The sequence below is a fragment of the Petaurus breviceps genome, unplaced genomic scaffold (assembly GCF_028583685.1).
Source record: "Petaurus breviceps papuanus isolate PSGF00001 unplaced genomic scaffold, PetGlider_PUasm1.0 91041, whole genome shotgun sequence".
Lineage (NCBI taxonomy): Eukaryota > Metazoa > Chordata > Mammalia > Diprotodontia > Petauridae > Petaurus > Petaurus breviceps.
Window position 1 is genome coordinate 13,729,336 of NW_027187400.1, and position 19,673 is coordinate 13,749,008.

Sequence of the window (19,673 nt, forward strand, 5' to 3'; positions counted from 1 at the left end):
GCTGCCCTGTCCATAGAATCTACGAAGAGGGATGTGTTAAATCCCCAAGACCCTAAGACAAAAGCAAAATGAGCAAGGCTGTTGGTTATTGCTTGATGGGAGAGAAATGGCCAATCAACAAATCTGTGAAGTGTCTTATATACAAGGAAATAAGCAAAAAGGGTATTAAGAGGGGCGGCCAGGTGGCTCAGAGAGTAAGAGCACTGGCTCCAGTGTTGGGATGACCTGGAGATCGAATCCTGGGCTCAGGCACTCAGCACCACACCCAGAAATAACTGGCTGTGTAACCTTGAGCAAGTTACTTAACCCCGATTGCTAAAAAAAAAAAGGGGGGGGTATTAAGAAAGCAGTGTGGGTCTCTTGACAGGAAGGCTAGGGAAAACAGACCCTGAAATTTAGAGCAGTGTTTATGGGTTCCAGAATAGTGAAGTTATTTCAGAAGTTTTATGGGAAAGACTGAGAACAAGATGGCAGACACAAGATTAGAGAGACAAGGAAAATTTTATAATCCAGGATGGGGAAGCAATCTCATTAGTCCTGGGAAAGGAAGCAGAGAGGGACAGCAGGTAGAGAAGTCTGCTCATTAGTGTATTGAATATTATCTGTAGTGAATTGTTTATAATCAGAATCATTTGATGAAAATGTGGGAATTTTTTTTAATGCTAAAAACAAAAATTGTTAATTGATTACTATACGTGGAAAGGAAGATACTGGATGAAAACTTTATTTTGACTAGTTCTGCTCATTCAGAACAGTCCTCCTGCTACTGTATGATGTTGTAAAACTTCCTGGGAAAGCGAGCTTGTTTTAGTTATGAAGCTCCTAAACAATAAACTTGACTTACCAAGAAGCAGCAAATTCTATGTACAACAGAGTAAAAAGGATCTCAAAAATTGTGAAGGGAAAGATGTTAAAGGGAATCCCTTATGTATGTGAGTCCTGGTAAATCTTTGTGGTATATTGCAACTTAATGAGAGTAAATTGATGTTAAGGTAAAAAGGTTTTGGGACTATAGTGCATGTGGATGCTTTGTCCAATCAGGTCCCTATTTTTTATGTTTATGGCAATTCAGTGGTAAGTTAGGCATAAGGCAAATTATGAAATCTTTTGTCTTAAGGACATTCTTCCAGAATATTTTTGAGAATAATTGGATACATAATTAATTGGCTTGTGAGGTAGACATTAACTTCTTTGTTTATTTACTCTAGGATTCCAGTACAGAACAGTTAGTAATAGAGATCAGAGGATTAAGAAGATAATTGAAGGTTTGATTAGAAATATGGAAGGCAGAAAGATTTGTAATTTGATTTTACAATTAATAGTTCCATCATATTTGAGAAGAAAAGAAAATAAGAATACAAATGCAATATTGAATCATTATCCCATGGACTGAGATTGGGATTATAAAGTTACTGTAGAAAAGTTATATCTGTGTATATGTAATGGGGTCCCAGTGTATTTCAAAGTGTAATTGGGTATTAATGCAACTGACTGAATTAATTGTTGGGATTAAATCAGAGACATTTTTAGTTGAGAGAAAAGAAATTTTAGTGTGAGATCAGATTAAGCATAGGAAGATTACAGGAAGATAGGGAATCCTGGGAAGTAGATGCAAATCTATTAGAGAAATAATTTATAGCCTGATGGGAGATTTTATTTTTATGAACAAGAATAAATATAGAAATTAATACAGGCTATTTGAGGCTCACTTTAGAGATGTTCCTTAACCAATGTGAGATTATAATCATATCTTAAACTGATTGTTGGAGCTTATTATTTAAGATTTGATGGGATTGTTAACTGACTATTCCTCTGAGTCTAACTCCAGGTATGGATATTAAGAAAGGCTATCCAAGCTATCTGAGCCACCGATCCATGATGCCAGACCCTATGAGGTACAGATATGGAAGGCCTGTGAAGTATGGGTATGAAGGTCGGGAGAACGACTGTTCCACATGAGCTGAGGTAGGATTCTCCTGACTTGACCCTCCCAGTGACACCTGGCAGACTCTGAGCTTGGCTCAATGCAGATTGCAGCTTGGTATACATTTTGCCTAGAATTGACATTCTGAAGTTGGAGAAAATGGCTCCCTCATTACAGTTTTGTCCCTATTCTTGGTAGCAAGTTTCAATAATCAAAAGTTTTGAAAATACAACAACAAATCTATTAAATACCTGATTCTGGAACATCTTAAGTTACTATAAGATAAAGCTATTAGGTTTAGGACTTAGCAAAGGTATTCCTGTATAAGTCAGGGTCCTTCAGTTCTTTGTAATAATGTGAGGACAGGTAGGTCAAGGATTTGTGGAAATATTATTCTGTTATTTAGTTAGTATCATACTTGTCTTTCTCATAATTAGCTACTGTTAAAAGGAGAGTAGTTTCTGGACTACTTAGTAAATATTTGAATTGTTGTAACTGTTAGTATCATGTGAATCCCTTAGTGAAATCTCATCCTCCTGGTGGAGGAATTGATAATGGATTAATGCAAAAATATAAGAAACGAGTTTTAATGTGTGATCATGACGATTGACCAAGACTCCAATTTTCATTTTGTAAGAATGATAAGGGTTCAGGATGGGTAATTTAAATTGGTTCTATTTAAATATTTATTATTATTAAATATTTATTATATATTATAAAAAATATATAAATATATTATTAAATATTTATTATAAATATTATTATATCTATTTTTATTATTATATCTATATATTATTATTAGATCTATTTAAATAAGGTTCCTTTTGTAGGAAAGTGAATGAAAGGAGGCAGAAGAGAAAGAGCCTGGAATGCGATGCTGAGGATGGATAGATGGAAAACAACCAGAGGACTTCCGTCAGACGGTGTAACCCCTGCCAGACAACAGTGTGAAAAGAGACTTTTGGACTTTGGAAGGGAAAATTGTTTGTTATTGTTTTCTTTTGAATCCCTGTATCTGCACTCATGAAGGGGACTGCCCCCTTGTATGTTGTCAATGCAAAGATATACATTCTTATTACTTCCTTATATTTGTAACTAAGCTCAGTATTGTTTCCCCATATCACTAAGATCATAAGATTAGACACAAAACCTCTAGAAGGGGTCAGGTTGATGGTGTTATGGAATAAAAGATGGAAACCTGTACCCGCAATTACTCAAGAAGAAATGGGACCGACCAGAGACTTAGAAAGCCAATGTGAGGCCATGCTCAAGATGTTTGAAGAAAAAGAGTGTGAAAGAATGTTAAATTGTTTTAGTGAGAAACCACAGTAGACTAAAAGAAAGAGGGGATTGTATGGGAAAGGTAAAAATGTGGTTTCTCAGAGACTGTTTGTTATAGTAAGTAGGTCCTTAGGCTTAGGCCTAAGTTTCCATTTTTCTAGAAATTATGTGATTTTGAAACCTTAAAAATCTTTCTATATAGTTGCCCTATTCTAGTCAGCCCCACCCCCCTTCACCTAGCTTGCCATAAAAGAATTAAGTTTCTATAAAACTGCAAGAATTGCTGATCAAGACTACTGATAAGAGGGAGACAGGCAGTAACCTTGGGAAGAAGCTCAGACCCTGGTTCTCAGACAAAAACTCATAGATAATACTAAAAATAATGAAGAATGGAAGGAGCTGGCAGCAGCAGGTGGATTTGACCAATCAAGGAATAGACAAGTAGCCTTGAGACCCTCAAGTCCAGATAAGAATGTATCAAGTAGACTGAAAAGGGGTCCAGTATTCTAAAGTTGTTACTGCACTTGCATAATAGATTTCATGTATTATGTATGTTATCCAACCAGATTAGAGCCTCATTAGTAATAATTATGTTAATGTTTGTAACCCTTGTATTTAACCCAGCTTTAGCTTCTGTACGGTGGCCTCCTCTCTCTTGGTGCTGTTCTGGAGACTAGACCGCCCGCTTCTCACGAGATTCTAATAAATCTTTCTATCTTCATTTTGAGAGGTGTCCAAGTAGTCAGTTTGGATTAGGGTCTCCATACCCCACACAATGTCATTGGTCCTCTTCAAGAACGAAGGATCGACCCCAGCAGCAACAACAACAAGCTAAAAGAACAAAAAGGTAGAGTGGCACAAAGAAATGAGGCCTCCAGCCATGCGTCTCACTGCAGACCAGAAAGCCCTTTAAGATTCCTTATAGCCAGATCGCTGTCTTGTGAACTTGAACCCACATCTGCCTCCCTGTGTCTACTACCAGCAAAAACCTATAGAAAAGCTAAACAAAAAGTTTTCTTCTGATTCCAGAAACATCTGGACAAGGGAGAAATTGTGACTTGGAGTCCCTTCCCTTAGAATCATCAGACAGGAGGAAAGGGTGATTGCAGTGATGCCCAGGGCAAGAGACAAGAGGGGACTCAAAGACAGAGAAACGTCTCTGGGGGCTTCCTGGCATGCTCCAGGCCTCTTACTCCACCGAACTGTGAGCTCTCTGAGCTGGTGGGTGTCTCAGGAGCATCCGGCCCCTTATCCAAACAGGGATCCCTTCTACAGCAGGAGACCTTCCAACCGCTGCTACAAGAGGTCCAGCGATGGAGAACTCACTTTCTCCTGGGGCATCCCATTCCATTTGGGGATAATTTCTGTTTGGAAATTTGTGCTGTGCCTAAATTTTCTTAATAGGTGCCATAGTGCATAGAGGCTGGGCCTCAGGTCAAGAAGACTCACCTTCCCGAATTCAATCCAGCCTCAGACATTTATTAGCCATGTGACCCTGGGCAAGTCATTGTTTGCCTCAGTTTCCTCATCTGTAAAATGAGCTGGAGAATGAAATGGCGAACCACTCCAGGATCTCTGCCACGAAAACCCCAAATGCGGTCAGACACCACTGAAACGACTGAGCAACAAGTCTGCTGCTTTTCACTTCAGACCCGCTGCTCTTTATTCAAGGACCAAGCATAACAAAGCTAACCCCTGCTCTGCATGGAAGTCCTTCAGTTACCTGAAGCTAATCATCATGTCATTCCCCCTGTTCAACCCTCAAGTCTTCTCTTCTTCAGGGTAAACGTCCCAGCTCTTTAACAGGTCCTCGTGTGGCATGATTTCTAGCCCATTTCCTCTTTGCCCAGCTCATCCCTGAACATATCTGTGTTTTGTCGATACCCTTCCTGAAAGGTGGGGCTCACGACTGAACAAAGAGATCAGAAACGAACAGTGGAACAGTCACCGTCTCCATGTACAGGAGCCACTAGAAGTAACCGGAGCTTGAATTAATCTCATCAACTGCCACAACACCAGCCGGGTCGTTCTGAATGGCAGGCCGCTAAAAGTCCTGGGTTGGCTTTGGTTTTTCTTTATTTCTACATCCCCTCTCATAAATCAAATAGTTCCTAAAAGGTAATAAATGCTTGCCAAATTCAGTTAAATTAAAGCCCACATCCTTAAGACATCCTTTATGGACTGCTCAGAAGGGTGGCACCTAAGCCTCTTACTGTCCTACCACCTTCAGCCCTTCCATGACTTCCCACTTTCCATTCTACATGTGTGCTCACACACATGCACACATACACTCACATACACACACACACTCACACACACACACTCTCATATACCCCATCACCTGTTTCACTGTGTCAACATTTGACTTAATGGTTTAGAATTTATGTATTTGCTCACGAAGGTCATCAACCCCTGCTTCTTGGCAAGTCTTTGACTTTTAATCTTTCATTTTCCTTTGTTACTTTCATCTTTACAAGCAAAGGGGAAAAAATAGGAGTTTTGGAGTCAAAAGACTTCACTTCTAATGATACCTTTGCTATTGACTTCAATAGAGTCACGATGCCCGCTCTGGGCATCAGTTCCTTCATCTATAAAATGAAGGATTTTGATTGGATGATCTCCAAGGCCCCCTGAAGCTCTGATTGCTATTATTTTTTGAGAAGGCTGGGAGTTTTTAATTGGCTGTGGTTTGGGGCGGGGTTGGTACAATAATCTGGCTCAGAATAACCATAATTTTAGAGCCTGGGGCCCTGTGGCCTAAATTAATGTATTTTCTACCCCTACACATTGCAGAGGATTTAAAGAGCCAGGTGAAAGAGGAACAAACCAGAACAGAAATGATCATTTATCCAAGTCAACATTTACTGAGTGCTTACTATATACATAGACAATAGGACAAACATTGGCTGAGCACCTACTAGGTACGAAGTCAACTCGATTCTATAAACACTTGTTAAGCACCAATTAGATACAAGGCAATCTGCTAGATTTCTAAGGGAAATACAAAGATAGTTAGGACTGATTCTCTTAAGATATTTGTAATCCAACAGGAAAGGGGAATAGTGGATAGAGTGTCAGGTGTGGAGCCAGGAAGACTCCTCTTTCTGAGTTCAAATCTGACCTCAGACACTTACTAAGTGACCCTGGGCAAGTCATTTAACCCTGTTTGCCTCTGTTTCCTCATCTGTAAAATGAGCTGGAGAAGGAAATGGCAAATCCCTCCAGTATCTTTACCAAGGAAGCCCCAAATGGAGTCAAGAAAAGTCTGGTTCTACTGAACAACTAAACAAAAACAAAATACAATGGGAGAAAGATATACACATAACTGATATAATGACAAATGAAGAGAGGGCAAAGAAAATGCCAATATGAAAAAGGAGTGTTCACTTTAGGGGTCAGGGAAGGCTTTATAGAGGATGAAGCTCCTGACTTGGGGCTTGAAAAAAGGGAGAGTTTTCAGATGGAGATGGGAGGAGTCCATTCCAGTCACCCGGAATGACATGAGCCTTCACAGGGTCCACAGAGGAGCAGGATAAAAGTGGGAACAGACTAAACTAAACCGCATTCTGTTCTATCCTGTCCTCCCCCATCTCTGTCCACAGGCCTGGAATGGTGCCTCCCCATCTCTGTTTTTACCAACAGGAGGCCCGTTTGACTGCAATGCAAAGGATTTTAAGGGTAATAGTGTGAGATTTGTAGGAGGCAGGCTTATAGCTCTCCAGGCTCACAATGTAACAGGTCCTTTGAGATATTGAAGTGAATGGAGTCACCCCACAATTCCAGAGTGCTCACAGTGAAACATGCTGCCCCCCTCCAGATGGGTGGGAGGGGTGATGGACTCAGAGAACAAAATGAGTCATACTGGTTTTTAAACGTGGTCAACGTAGGAATTTATTTTTCTGACCACAGATATTTGTAATGGTTTTTTCTTGCTTTCTCAGTGAGTGGGGGGAAGGAAATGAGAGAAAGAATGGAAAGAATTCAGACCTGAAAAAACGAGGACTTTTTTTAATTAAGAAAAATAGAGAAAGCCTTTCAATCAATCAATCAACAAGTATTTATCAAGTACCTACTATATTACAGATACTGTGTTGGGCTCTCCCTTTCCTTCCCTCTCTCTCCCTCTTATCCTGTCTCCTTCCCTCCCTCTTTCTCTCTACTTCCCTCTTTCTCTCTTCTTTCCCCTCCTTTTCTATTCCTCTCTCCTCCCTCCCTCTTCCTCCTCTCTCCCTCCCTCCTTTTCTTTTATTTCCTTCAATCTGTCCCCTTTCTCTTTCCCCCTTTCCTCTCTCTCATTTCCTCTCTCTCCCCTCTTTCCTTTTTTTCTTTCTCTCTTCTCCCTCTCTCCCTCTTCCTCCCTCTCCCTCCCTCCCTTTCTCTCTCTCTGTCCCTCTGTTTCTCTCCTCTCTCTCTGTCTCTCTCCCTCTCCTCTCTTTCTCTCTCTCTCTCTCTCTCCTCTCTGCCTCTATCTCTCTGTCTCTGTCTCTATCTCTGTCTCTCTCTGTCTCTGTCTCTCTTCCCCTATACCCCCAAAAGCTAATTTAGAAAGTGCTAATTAGTACCTGGGAGGATCAGGAAAAGTTTAATGCAGGAGATAGATAGAGTATGAGATGAGTTCCGATGAAAACTAGGAATTTTCAGAAGTAGAGGTGAGGAGAAACTGCATCTAGGTGTGTGTGTGGGGGGGAAGCTTGTACAAAGACATAGAAATGGAAGATAGGATGTCATGTATGAGAAACAGCAGGAAAGACAGTTTGCCAGGCCTACAGGGAGAATAAAAGAGAACAATGCATAATAGCCCTGGAAAGGTAGGCTAGAGTCAAGCTGTAAAAGACTTTAAATGCCAAACAGAAGTTTTGGTATTTTTTTTTTAAAGCAATTGGGGTTAAGTAACTTGCTCAAGGTTACATGGCCAGTTATTTCTGGGTGTGGTGCTGAGTATCTGAGCCCAGATTTGATCCCCAGGTCATCCCGACACTGGAGCCGCTGCTCTTACTCGCTGAGCCACCTGGCTACCCAAGAATTTTTGGTATTTGATCCTGGAAGTGATAGGGAGCCACTGAAGTTTATTGAGGGGGGGAGATGACATGGTCAGACCTGTACTTTAGGATGGAGGGTGGATGGGAGTGGGAGGAAACTCGAAGCAGCAGAACCAACGATGAGACTACTGCAATAGAAGAGTGACAGGAGTCTGAATGTGGGGTGCTGCCATGTGAGTAGAGAGAAGGGGAATAATTCAAAGCATGTTATAGAGGCAGAATCAGCAAGGCGTTGCCGCAGATCGGATTTACTGGCAAGGAAGAAGAAGGCATCAAGGATGACCTTGAGGACATGGTCTTGCCCACTGAAACAAAATTTCTAGTAGGAGCTACCACATTGGAAATACCTCAAGTCTGGGTCAGTAACAGACTGAGCCTGTTTTCTGAGGACCACCTTAACCAGGAAAACATAGCTTATCCCCAACACATTGGTCACTTAATAATTAATACTTTGGCAGGCTTTGAAACAAGGAAAAATATGAAATGGCCTTCAGTCCTATGTGCCCCCTTCCTTAGTGATGATGGCAGAGTGAGAGAAAGGAGGACAGAGTGCCAAGAATAATATAGTTTTCATACAATCTAAAACTTCAGCTTAGCTATAAGCACTCTAAATGTGAGATCCTAGTCCAGTGACCAATGAATGGGCATACTCCATCAGTCCCTGATGAATAGGTGGCCTCTGTCCCCACCAATGCCAGCCCTATAAAATGTATTCTTATGCAAATTAAAACTACTTTGAGGTGCTCTGAGGTACCACCTTACACCTATCAGATTGGCTAATATGACAGAAAGGGAAAATGATAAATGTTGGAAAAGATATGGGAAAATCGGAACCCTAATGCATTGTTGGTCAAGTTGTGAACTGATTTAACCATTCTGGAGAGCAATTTGGAACCACGCCCCAAGGGCAATCAAACTGTGTATACCCTTCTATCCAGCAATACCACTACTAGGTCTGTACCCCAAAGAGATCATAAAAAAGGGAAAAGGACCTACATATACAAAAATATAGCAGCTCCTTTGTGGTGGCAAAGAATTGGAAATTGAGGGAATGCCCATCAATTGAGGAATGGCTAAATAAGTTGTGGTATATGAATGTAACAGAATATTGTTGTGCTATAAGAAATGATGAGCAGGTGGATTTCAGAAGAACCTGGAAAGACTTATATGAACTGATGCTGAGTGACACTAGCAGAACCAGGAGAACATTCTACAAAGGATGCCTTCTCCTCTCTAGTTGGATCTCCTTTAGCAGGATCTCCGTGATCCTGCTTTCTCTTTGTTCCTACCTCTCCAACAGGTTCCTCCATATAAAATGCCCTAATTGTGAGTATATTGGGATATAAAGGTTATGTCAGATTGTCTAATAAAAGCTACTTGACTCTATCTTAAGGACTTGACTCCTCTCTTTACACCTTCTCTCTTGACACCATCAGCTCCCATAGTTTTAATTATTATCTTTACAATCAATATGCCCATCATTAGTTTCTCTCCTGAGCTCCAGTCTCATATCACCAACTGCTTATTGGACATTTCAAACTGAATGTCCTATAGGCAGCTCAAATTCCACGTTCCCAATTTCATTTCTTCCAAACTCTTTTTTTGACTTTGAGCTAGCATTTACACAGTGCTATGCAAAGTATTTTACAAATATTATTTCATTTTATCCTCACAACAAACCTAAGAAGTAGGTGCTATTATTATCCCCATTTTACAGTTGAGGAAACAGAGGCAAGTAGAGGTTCAGTGACTTGCCCAAGTCACATGCTAGTAAGTGTCTGAAGTCAACTTTAAATTCAGGTCTTCCTGCCTCTATACCCAAAGCTCTGTCCACTGCATCACCCAGCTTCCAGATTTCCCTACTTCTCTATGGGCCACTATTCTTTTGGTCACCTCAGTTCTCAGCCTCAGAATCATCCTCACACTGTCACATTCATTCACCCGACATATCTACTCAGTCGTTTCTACATCCACAACATCTTCCAATAGCATTTCCTTTTTTTCCAAATGTATAACCTGACAACCTTATTTTGTATTTGAGTAAATTGAGGCATAGAAAGATTGGGTGACTTTGATCAGGTCACACAGCTAGTAAGTGTCTCAGGAGGGACTTGAAGAGAGGTCTTCCCAACTGCACACCCAGCCCTCCACCCACTAGACCATGCTGCTGGCCACCAAAGTGATTTCCCTTGAGTGCAAGCCCAATCATGTCGTTCCTCTATCTCTCAGATCAAATATAAGTGCCTTTATTCCTGGTCTAAATATACCTTTCTGACCTTATTGTATATTACTCCTTTTCGTGTATAAAAGAGGAATGATGAAAGTATAAATGTGAGATTATACTTCCTATCCTCCTTTAAGAGTTGTAAAGGTCTTCAACCAAATCTGATGAAATGATAGGTTGTTGTTCAATTGTTTCAGTCATGTCTGACTCTTCATGACTTCTTTTGGGATTTTCTTGGCAAAGATATTGGAGTGGTTTACCATTTCCTTCTCCAGATCATTTTGCAGATGAGGAAACTTAGGCTTGCCCAGGGTCACATGGCTAATAAGTGCCTGAGACCAGATTTGAACTCAGGAAGATGAGTCTTCCTGACTCCTCAGCTCTGTGCACTATGGTGCCCCCTAGTTACCCAAATTATAAATTGACTAGCTATCAAATGACTGAAGTATCAGCAATACCTCTTGTGGCCTTCAAAAACCAAGCTAGCATTGTCAGAGCCAAGATGGCAGAGTAGAGGGAGCATTCCACCTGAACTCTCCCAACATTTTCTCCAAACAACTTTAAAATAATGCATCAAATCAAATTCTGGAGTAGGGAAGTTGATAAAAGGTCAAGGTGAAACATCTTCCCAGCCCAAGACATCTTTTTTTTTAAGCAATTGGGGTTAAGTAACTTGCTCAAGGTTACACGGCCAGGTGTTTCTGGGTGGGTGTGTGATAGTAATGGCAATTAAAGATTCCCCTGTATTGGCTTGGTTTTCAAATTGATTGTGTTAAAACCCAGAGTTTGTTAATCCCACCTGTGGGATGGGCTTGTTGATGTGAAAAGAAAGTCCTGAATTGGGAGGAGCTGGTGATGTAGATTTGGAGAGACACAAGAGAGAGGCGGAAGATTTTTTTGGAAGCAGCACCTCGTGGAGAGAGAGAGAGACTAAGAGAATTGCTGGTGGCCGCTTTGAATTGCCCTGGACTTTTGAGACCTGCCCTCTGAGCTGCCAAGGACTGAGGAGACATGGCTGTTTTGCTGGTACTTTGTCTGTCTGTTTTGATGTTGTTTTGCCAGATTTGTCCACTGGTGAAAGACAGTCCTTTTGTTGAAGAAGTCCTGGAACCTGGCTGTTCGCTAAGAAGGCCTGCGACTGTCCTGCAGACAGAGAGTGAATACTGTCCACTGGTGAGGGACAGTACTGTTGTTGCAGGGGTCTGGAGACTGTCCTGCAGACAGAGTGAATACTGTCCACTGGTGAGGGACAGTGCTGTTGTTGCAGGGGTCTGGGAGCCTTTCTGTTGGTTCAGAAGCCCTGAAGAAGGATTTTCTTGTTGTATGTTTACAGAAATCCTGGGAGAGGGCTTTGCTAATGTGTTCAGACACTCAGCACCCTGTAATATAATGCCAAAAGAAGGCAACTTCCCAGGTTCAAAATACCAGCATAGGTGCTCTCTATTTTATTCAGTGACAAACCAAGAACAGAGAAGATTAAAACATGACATCATTCAAAATACAGCATTTACTAAGTGTGATTAAATAATCTCCAAGTCATAAAAAAGGGAAAAAATTAAATCAAATAAGAGCAGTAGAGAGAAAATTGTGAAAAGAAATGAGAACAATGCAAGAAAATTATGAATAGAGAATTAAGGGCTTGGTAAAAATGGCACAAAAAATACTGAAGGAAATAATTCCTTAAAAAGCAGCCAAATGGGAAAAGAAGTACAAAATCTCACTGAAGAAAATAATCCTTAAAAACTAGAATTGGTCGAGTGAAAGCTAATGACTCTATGAGACACCAAGAAACAATAAAACAAAGTCAAAAGAATGGAAAAAATAGAAGAAAATGTGAAATAATATAATTAAAAAAGAAACTGACCTGAAAAATAGACCAAGTAGAGATTATTTAAGAATTATTGGATTACCTGAAAGTCATGATCAAAAAAGAGCCTAAATATTATATTTTAAGAAATTGTAAAGGAAAACTTCCCAGACATTTTAGAACTACAGGGCAAAACAAAAATTAAAAGAATCTACCAATCAATTCCTGAGCAAGATCCCAAAATAAAAACTCCCAGGAATATTAGAGTCAAAATCCAGAGCTCCCAGGTCAAGGCGAAAATATTGCAAGCAATACATAAAATAAATTCTGTAGTGGTTGGTTATTATCCTTTATGATTGAAGTAGACCAAAATGACATCACTTTGTTAGGGTCAAAGTATAGTTTGTCCAACTGTGGCTGAGCAAGCAAAAAAATTTAAAAGGTTTTGCAAAACTAAATCAATGGCAGCTAAAATTAAAAGGAAAGCAACTGCAGGGGCACCAGGGGACGTTATAGTAAAGTTCTCTGATAAAGGCCTCATTTTGCAGCTAAATAGGGAACTGGGCCAAATTTATAAAAAAATAGGAGCCATTCTGCAATTGATAAATGGTCAAAGGATGCAAACAGGCAGTTTTCAGAAGAATAAATCAAAACTATCAATAGTCACATGAAGAAAAATGCTCTAAATCACTAATAATTATATAAATGAAAATTCAAACAACTCTTAAGTACTATCTAACACCCATCAGATTAACTAAAATGATAGAAAAGAAAAATGATAGATACTGGAAGGGATATAGAAAACTAGGTACCCTGATGTGAACTGGTCTAACCATTCTGGAGAACAATTTGAAATTGTGTCCAAAGGGCTATAAAACTGCATATACCCTTTGACCAAGCAATGCCACTACTAGGTCTGTATACCAAAGAGATAAAAGGAAAAGGACCCATCTGTACAAAAATGTTTATTGTAGCTCTTTTTGTGGCAACAGAGAATTGGAAATGAAGGAGATACCCATCAATTGGGAAATGGCTGATGAAGTTGTGGTATATATTTGTGATGGAATACTATTGTGCTATAAGAAATGATGAGCAGGATACTCTTAGAAAAACCTAAAAAGACTTACATGAACTGGTGGAAAGTGAAATGAGTAGAACCAGGAGACCACTGTATATAGTAACCGTTGTATATAGACCATTGTATATGATCTACTATGAATAGCAGCTATTCTCAGCAGTACAATGATCTAATACAATTCTGAAGGACTTATGATGAAAGGTGCTGTCCATCTCCAGAGAAATAACTGGTGGAGACTGACTACAGATGGAAGACATTTTTTTAACTTTACTTTTCTTGGTTGTTGTTTTTCAATCTATTTTCTTTCACAGAATGATTTACATGGAAATGTGTTTTGCATGACTACACATGTATAACCTATGTCAAATCGCTTGCCTTCTCAATGAAGGGGGGAGGGGAGGGAGGGAGAGGATTTGGAACTCAAATTTTGGAAAAAAAACAAAAAAAGAATGTACCCTGTTTGTTTTTACTTGTAATTGGGAAAAAATAAACTCTAAAAAAAGAAACCTTTACAAAAAGAAAGTAATGAAATGATTACTAATAACCAATGATTTGGAGAGATCCAGAGTTCTCCCCCTTTTTATATAATCCTCATTTTAAGGCTCAGCCTCTGAAGGACAGGACTGATGATGGCAGATAGAATTAACATTCTTCTCAATCTAGTCATTGCTACCTCACCCAGCCTTACAATGAATTTAATCTAAGGTGAAACTCCCAGTCCATGATGTTCTCAGGCTTGGTTGGGGGATATAGATCTTTTGTCTAGATTTCCCTGAAGCTGGGGTAATTTGGAAGTAAATGATGTGAAGAGAGCTACATTCCTTCAGTCCCTCATTAGAGTGGGCCCATCTCTTATTGTAATATTCATTCTCTCTCATTAATTGTTAACCAATCAGAGTTCATTACTATCCTCAGCAACATCCACTCTTCCAAGGGCATATAAACTGTGAGCCCACCACCATGATCCATCTTTGGCCCAAGAGAGATGGTTAAATGACCTCTCCTTGTATTACTAAAATGTTAGCATTATTAATAAAATGATAAATTATCCAGAAACTATGTCTCTTGAACTTTTGAAATCTTGGTCTATTTCTTCATCTGTCTGAGTGGGCAGGTTAATCCTACTTAGCTTTACTATTTAATAATGTGTATCATATTTCTTGCCTTCCCAATAGGTAAGAGGGGAGGCAAAGGGAGGGAAAGAATTTAGAACTAAAAATAAAAATGTTAAAATAATTATTCCTAATAGCTACTTGCCATGTATGGCCTTAACAAGGCATGCATGGCTAATTCAGGATGGTACCTGTGGGAGGCAGAGAAGTTCAGCACTCCTTTCCACCCACCTGAACTCTCCCTCCATTTATCCTTATCTGTATATAGTCACAAACCTAGAGACCAGTCTAACCCTCTTACCCTTTACAGCAGGTGAGATCATGCCCCAAGAAGAAGTAAGAAAGGATTCTGGACTCTCTTCAGAGGCTGGAAGGCAGTGGAACAGAAGTTTACAGTCAATCTGAATCAAGAACAGCAGTGGTCTCATTCCTACTGTGAATATTCATGGAGTAGTAGCATGGAGGGCTGTCAGTCCCCTCTATTCCAATAGATGGCATAGGTACCTGTCTCCTCCTCATGCTTTTAGGGAAGGTTTATCCTTGAAAGAAATGGTCTTAACCCAAGTCAGGAGAGGGTGAGAGTTTATGGAAGCAATGCCCCTATGCCAAGATAGACACAGCCTCTGGTACTTTGGTTTCCCAACCACCTACTGGGAGGGAGGGGATGAACAGCCAAGGTTTCTCTGGATCCTGAAGCTTAGGTGTGGGGCCACTCTATGCTGTCCAACCTCACTTCTTTCCTTAAGCAGAATAAGCTGCTTCAGGGAGCCATGAAGCTCTTCATTGAAAATCTTCAAGCAAAGGCTGGATCCACCACTTGTCAGATCCACCATGACAGGTTGGGGATTCATTTTGGGGTATGGGTTTGACAAGATGGCTGCTGAAGTCCCATCCAACTCTGAAATGCTATGATTCTTTTATATGCCTAGATAATATAGTAAATCTTCAATTTAGCTGGGAATAAAGCTTAAGTCCCTTATTTACCATCCTGCTACTACACTGTCTCCATTTTGTTTACAACTCATTCATTTTTCAAAATATATTCCTTTGTTTTCTAATAAAAAGGGCATCTTGAAAGAATTTCTCCACAATCAAACCCTTTCATTTCTTTCCCCACTAATGAAAGAATTTGGTCTTCTTTGCTCTGTAGAGAACAGGACCCACTGTACTTTGTGATCCCTGGCAGTCGTCCTCTTGCCAGAGGCTGAATTGTGTGTCTGACTGTTGGTGATGATGTGCTAGCTGTGAGAATGACCTGGCTTTAAGAATTGAGTGACTAGCGAATAAGACCAGCGACTCATTATCTGTGCTAAAGGTGGTAGGAGGGCCCGATTCTAAGTGCTGTGCCTTTGGGGTCTCTGAAGGAAACTCAAGGAATCAGTTTGACTTGTTTATGATTTTAGTCTGTTTCTTCATCTGTATGATCAGACAGGTTAATCCTACTTAGCCTTACTACTTAATAGATTGATATATTTTTAAAAACTTCAAAAGATTGTTGAATTCTATTGTAAACAGGAACTGCTGCTTGAGTTGACTTTCGTTGGAGCTACAAGGGATGAGGCCATAGACTTTTAGAGTTCAGAGAGACCTCAAGAATGTTAGAAGCAGAGAGGAGTAAAGGCAAGATGACTAGAATTGGGAGTCGGAAAACTATGTTTGAGTGGTTCTCTACAGACCCCCTGACTTCGGGCAAATCACAACCAATCTATTTCCTCATCTAGAGAGTTGGGGGAGTGAGATTTATACTATTCACCTCACAGGGTCAATGTGAGGGACTCTGTAAACCTTTCAGTGGCACCAAACTCAAAGGGAAACTGGGTTTTACTATACCATACAAAGGATCCCTGCAAGAAAACCACATGCTGACATTATCTTAAAGTCCACTGTATTTTTATTTTTTGTTAAATGGTTGAAAATACTTCCCAAATACATTTTAATCTGGTAGTTCAGGAAGGACAAGTGTTTGATGCTTCTATCTTAAAATAACACATAAATATGAGCTATTAGAGCAGAAAAACACTCTAGAACATAAAATGTTACAACTAGAAGGGCCTGGAGAGATAACGTAGACCAAAAATGGCCAACCTTTTCATATTCGAGGATTCATTCTTTTTTTTTTTTAATTAAAATTTTATGTTTATTTTTAGTTTACATCATTCAGTTCCACAAGATTTTGAGTTACAAATTTGCTACCCATTTTCCCCCTACCCACCACCCTAAAACAGCGATCCCACTGAATATTCCCCACCAATCTGCTCTCTCCTATGTCTTCCCCCGAACCTCTTCTGACTTCCCAGTAGGGCACAGTGAATCTCTATTCCCCAGTGCCTGCATATCTTATTTCCCAGATGCATGTAAAATAATAATGATATATATACATATTTTAAACATTTGATTTTTTTTTTTAAAGCAATCGGGGTTAAGTAACTTGCTCAACGTTACATGGCTAGTTATTTCTGGGTGTGGTGCTGAGTATCTGAGCCCAGATTTGATCCCCAGGTTATCCCAACACTGGAGCCAGTGCTCTTACTCGCTGAGCCACCTGGCCGCCCCTAAGCAATTGGGGTTAAGTAACTTGCTCAAGGTTACACGGCCAGGTGTTTCTGGGTGGGTGCTAAGTGTGTGAGCCCAGGATTCAATCTCCATGTCATCCCAACACTGGAGCCGGTGTTCTTACTGGCTGTGCTACCTGGCCGCCCCTAAACATTTGATTTTAAAACTTTGAATTCCAGATTCTTTCCCTTCCTCCCTCATCACCCACCCTTACTGGGAAGATAAGCAATTCAATATAGGTTGTACATGTGTAGCTATACAAAACCTTTCTATAGTGAATATATTGTGAAAGACTGACTATATTTCCCTCCCTCCTATCCCACCTCCCACTTGTTCTGTTCTCTACTTTGATCCTGTCCCTTTTCAAAAGTGTGTGCTTCCAACTTCCCTCCCCCCTAGCCTGCCCTCCCTTCCATCATCCCCCCTCTCATCCCCTTTCCCCCTACTCTCCTGTAGGGTGAGATATCTTATTTAGTGTATATGTCATTCTCTCCCTAAGCCAAATTCAATGAGAGTAAGGTTGACTCATTCCCCTTTGCCTTCCTATTCTTCCCCTGCATTGTAACAGTTTTCCCTTGTCAAGGATTCATTCTTAAGGTAAAAAAAAATTCCTGTCCCCACAAAACCATAACTATACTATTGATATTCACTATTCGAGAAAATACAAAACAGCCAAAAGCTGCTATAAATTCAGTCATACTTTTAAATGCTCTGTATTTTATTCACACCTACAGCATCTAGTAATTCACATGGGTATAAGACATATTATTTATCTAGTCTATTGGAGGTAGGTTTGATTATTCATGAATTCAAAGATCCCTTATCATAACACTCATCCACCCACTTCCTCCTCAAGCTTCTTGGTTCATAGGTTGGAAACCACTCCAATGTCATTATTTAATAGATGAGGAAATTCAAGGGTTGAGAATCAAGTCAATTTTCCAAGGGAACACCACATATGGGAGCAATGAAATTAGAACCCAGGCTTTTGCAACCTTAGTCTGCTGTCTTTTTACTAGCAGGAAAGAACTACTGTGTTCGGGAGAAGCTTGGTACTCGTGCCTGATATTCTCTTTAAAGAAATATCATGTTCTGGTGGCCTTGTCTCATGTCTGGAAGGACCCACAGACTTTGCTTCATTGCCCTTCAGGGACTTCCTTGTTTTGTAGGCTATCCTTTTTTCTAACTCATAGAAGGTCAGTCTTCAATGGGTTTGTGTGTCTTCTCTGCTTTCTTCCCTATTGATTTTCAGATAAGGCTATCACTTAGCATCTGCTTATTTATTTATTTTTTCAAATGCTTTATTAACTTCTGATTTACATCATTCATTTCCGTCAGATTTTGAATTGCAAATTTTCTCCCCGCTTTTCCCCTACCCACTGCCCCAAAATAGCAGTCCCACAAGATATCCCCTCCTCCAATCTGATCTCTCCCATATTTTCTCCCATACCCCTTTCGACTTTTCCAGTGGATCTCCATGCCCCAGTGCCTGTATATCTTATTTTCCAATTACATGTAAAATCGTATTAATAATAGTATATATATATTTGAGTATTTGATTTTAAAACTTTAAATTCCAGATTCATTCCCTTCCTCCCTTGTCACCCACCCTTATTGGGAAGATAAGCAGTTCATGTACATGTGTGGCTAATACAAAACAATAACATTGTAGATATATTGTAAGAAACTGATTATATTTCCCTCCCTCCTATCCCACCTCCCACTTGTTCTATTCTCTACTTTGATCCCGTCCCTTTTGAAAAGTGGTTGCTTCCAACTTCCCTCCCCCCCCAGCCTGCTCTCCCTTCCATCATCCCCCCCTCTTATCCCCTTCCCCCCTACTCTCCTGGAGGGTGAGATACCCTATTTAGTGTGTATTTCTTTCCCTCAAGCCAAATTCAGTGGGAATAAGGTTGACCCATTCCCTTTTGCCTTCCTGTTCTTCCCCTCCATTGTAACCATTTTCCCTTGCCTCTTCTATATGAGAGTTTACCCCATTCTGTCTCTCCCCATCTCCTCTCATTTTATTCCTCTCTCACCTCTTAATTTCACCTTTTAAGTATTGTCCCTTCCTGTTAAATTGGTCCTGTGCCCTCTATCTATGTATACCTGTAAACATATATATACACACACACACACATTCACATATGTGTTCATATGCCCATATACCCTCATATATATACATATATATATATATTTCTATTCCTTTCAACTACTGAGAAAAGTTTCATAAGTTACAATTATTGTAATAGTGGGAATGTTAATAGTTCAACTTCGATAAGTTCCTTATGATTTCTTTTCCCTGTTTACCTTTTCATGCTTCTCTTGCTTTTTGTATCTGAATGTCAAATTTTCTATTCAACTCTGGTTTTCTCAGCAAGAATGCTTGAAATTCCTCTATTCCACTAAATGACGATATTTTCCCCTGAAACATGATACTCAGTTTTTCTGGGTAGGTGATTCTTGGTTTTAATCACAGCTCCTTTGACCTCCGGAATATCATATTCCAGGCCCTTCGATCCCTCAGTGTAGTAGCTGCCAGATCCTGGGTTATCCTGATTTTGTCTCCACAATATTCAAATTGTTTCTTCCTGGCTGCTTGTTATATTCTCTCCTTAATCTGGGAATTCTGGAACCTGGCTATAATATTGCTAG

The 19,673-nt window shown here is 40.0% G+C and overlaps 1 protein-coding gene across 1 annotated transcript in view; it reads left to right on the forward strand.

The window, feature by feature from the left end:
- LOC138154507 (basic phospholipase A2 RVV-VD-like) overlaps positions 1-4,005 on the forward strand; it is a 51,733-nt gene extending 47,728 nt beyond the window's left edge. Inside the window, exon 4 of the mRNA XM_069079361.1 lies at positions 2,755-4,005. The gene's annotated coding sequence lies outside the window, so the exon portion shown is untranslated. The remainder of the gene's footprint in view (positions 1-2,754) is intronic.
- Positions 4,006-19,673: the final 15,668 nt, after the last annotated feature.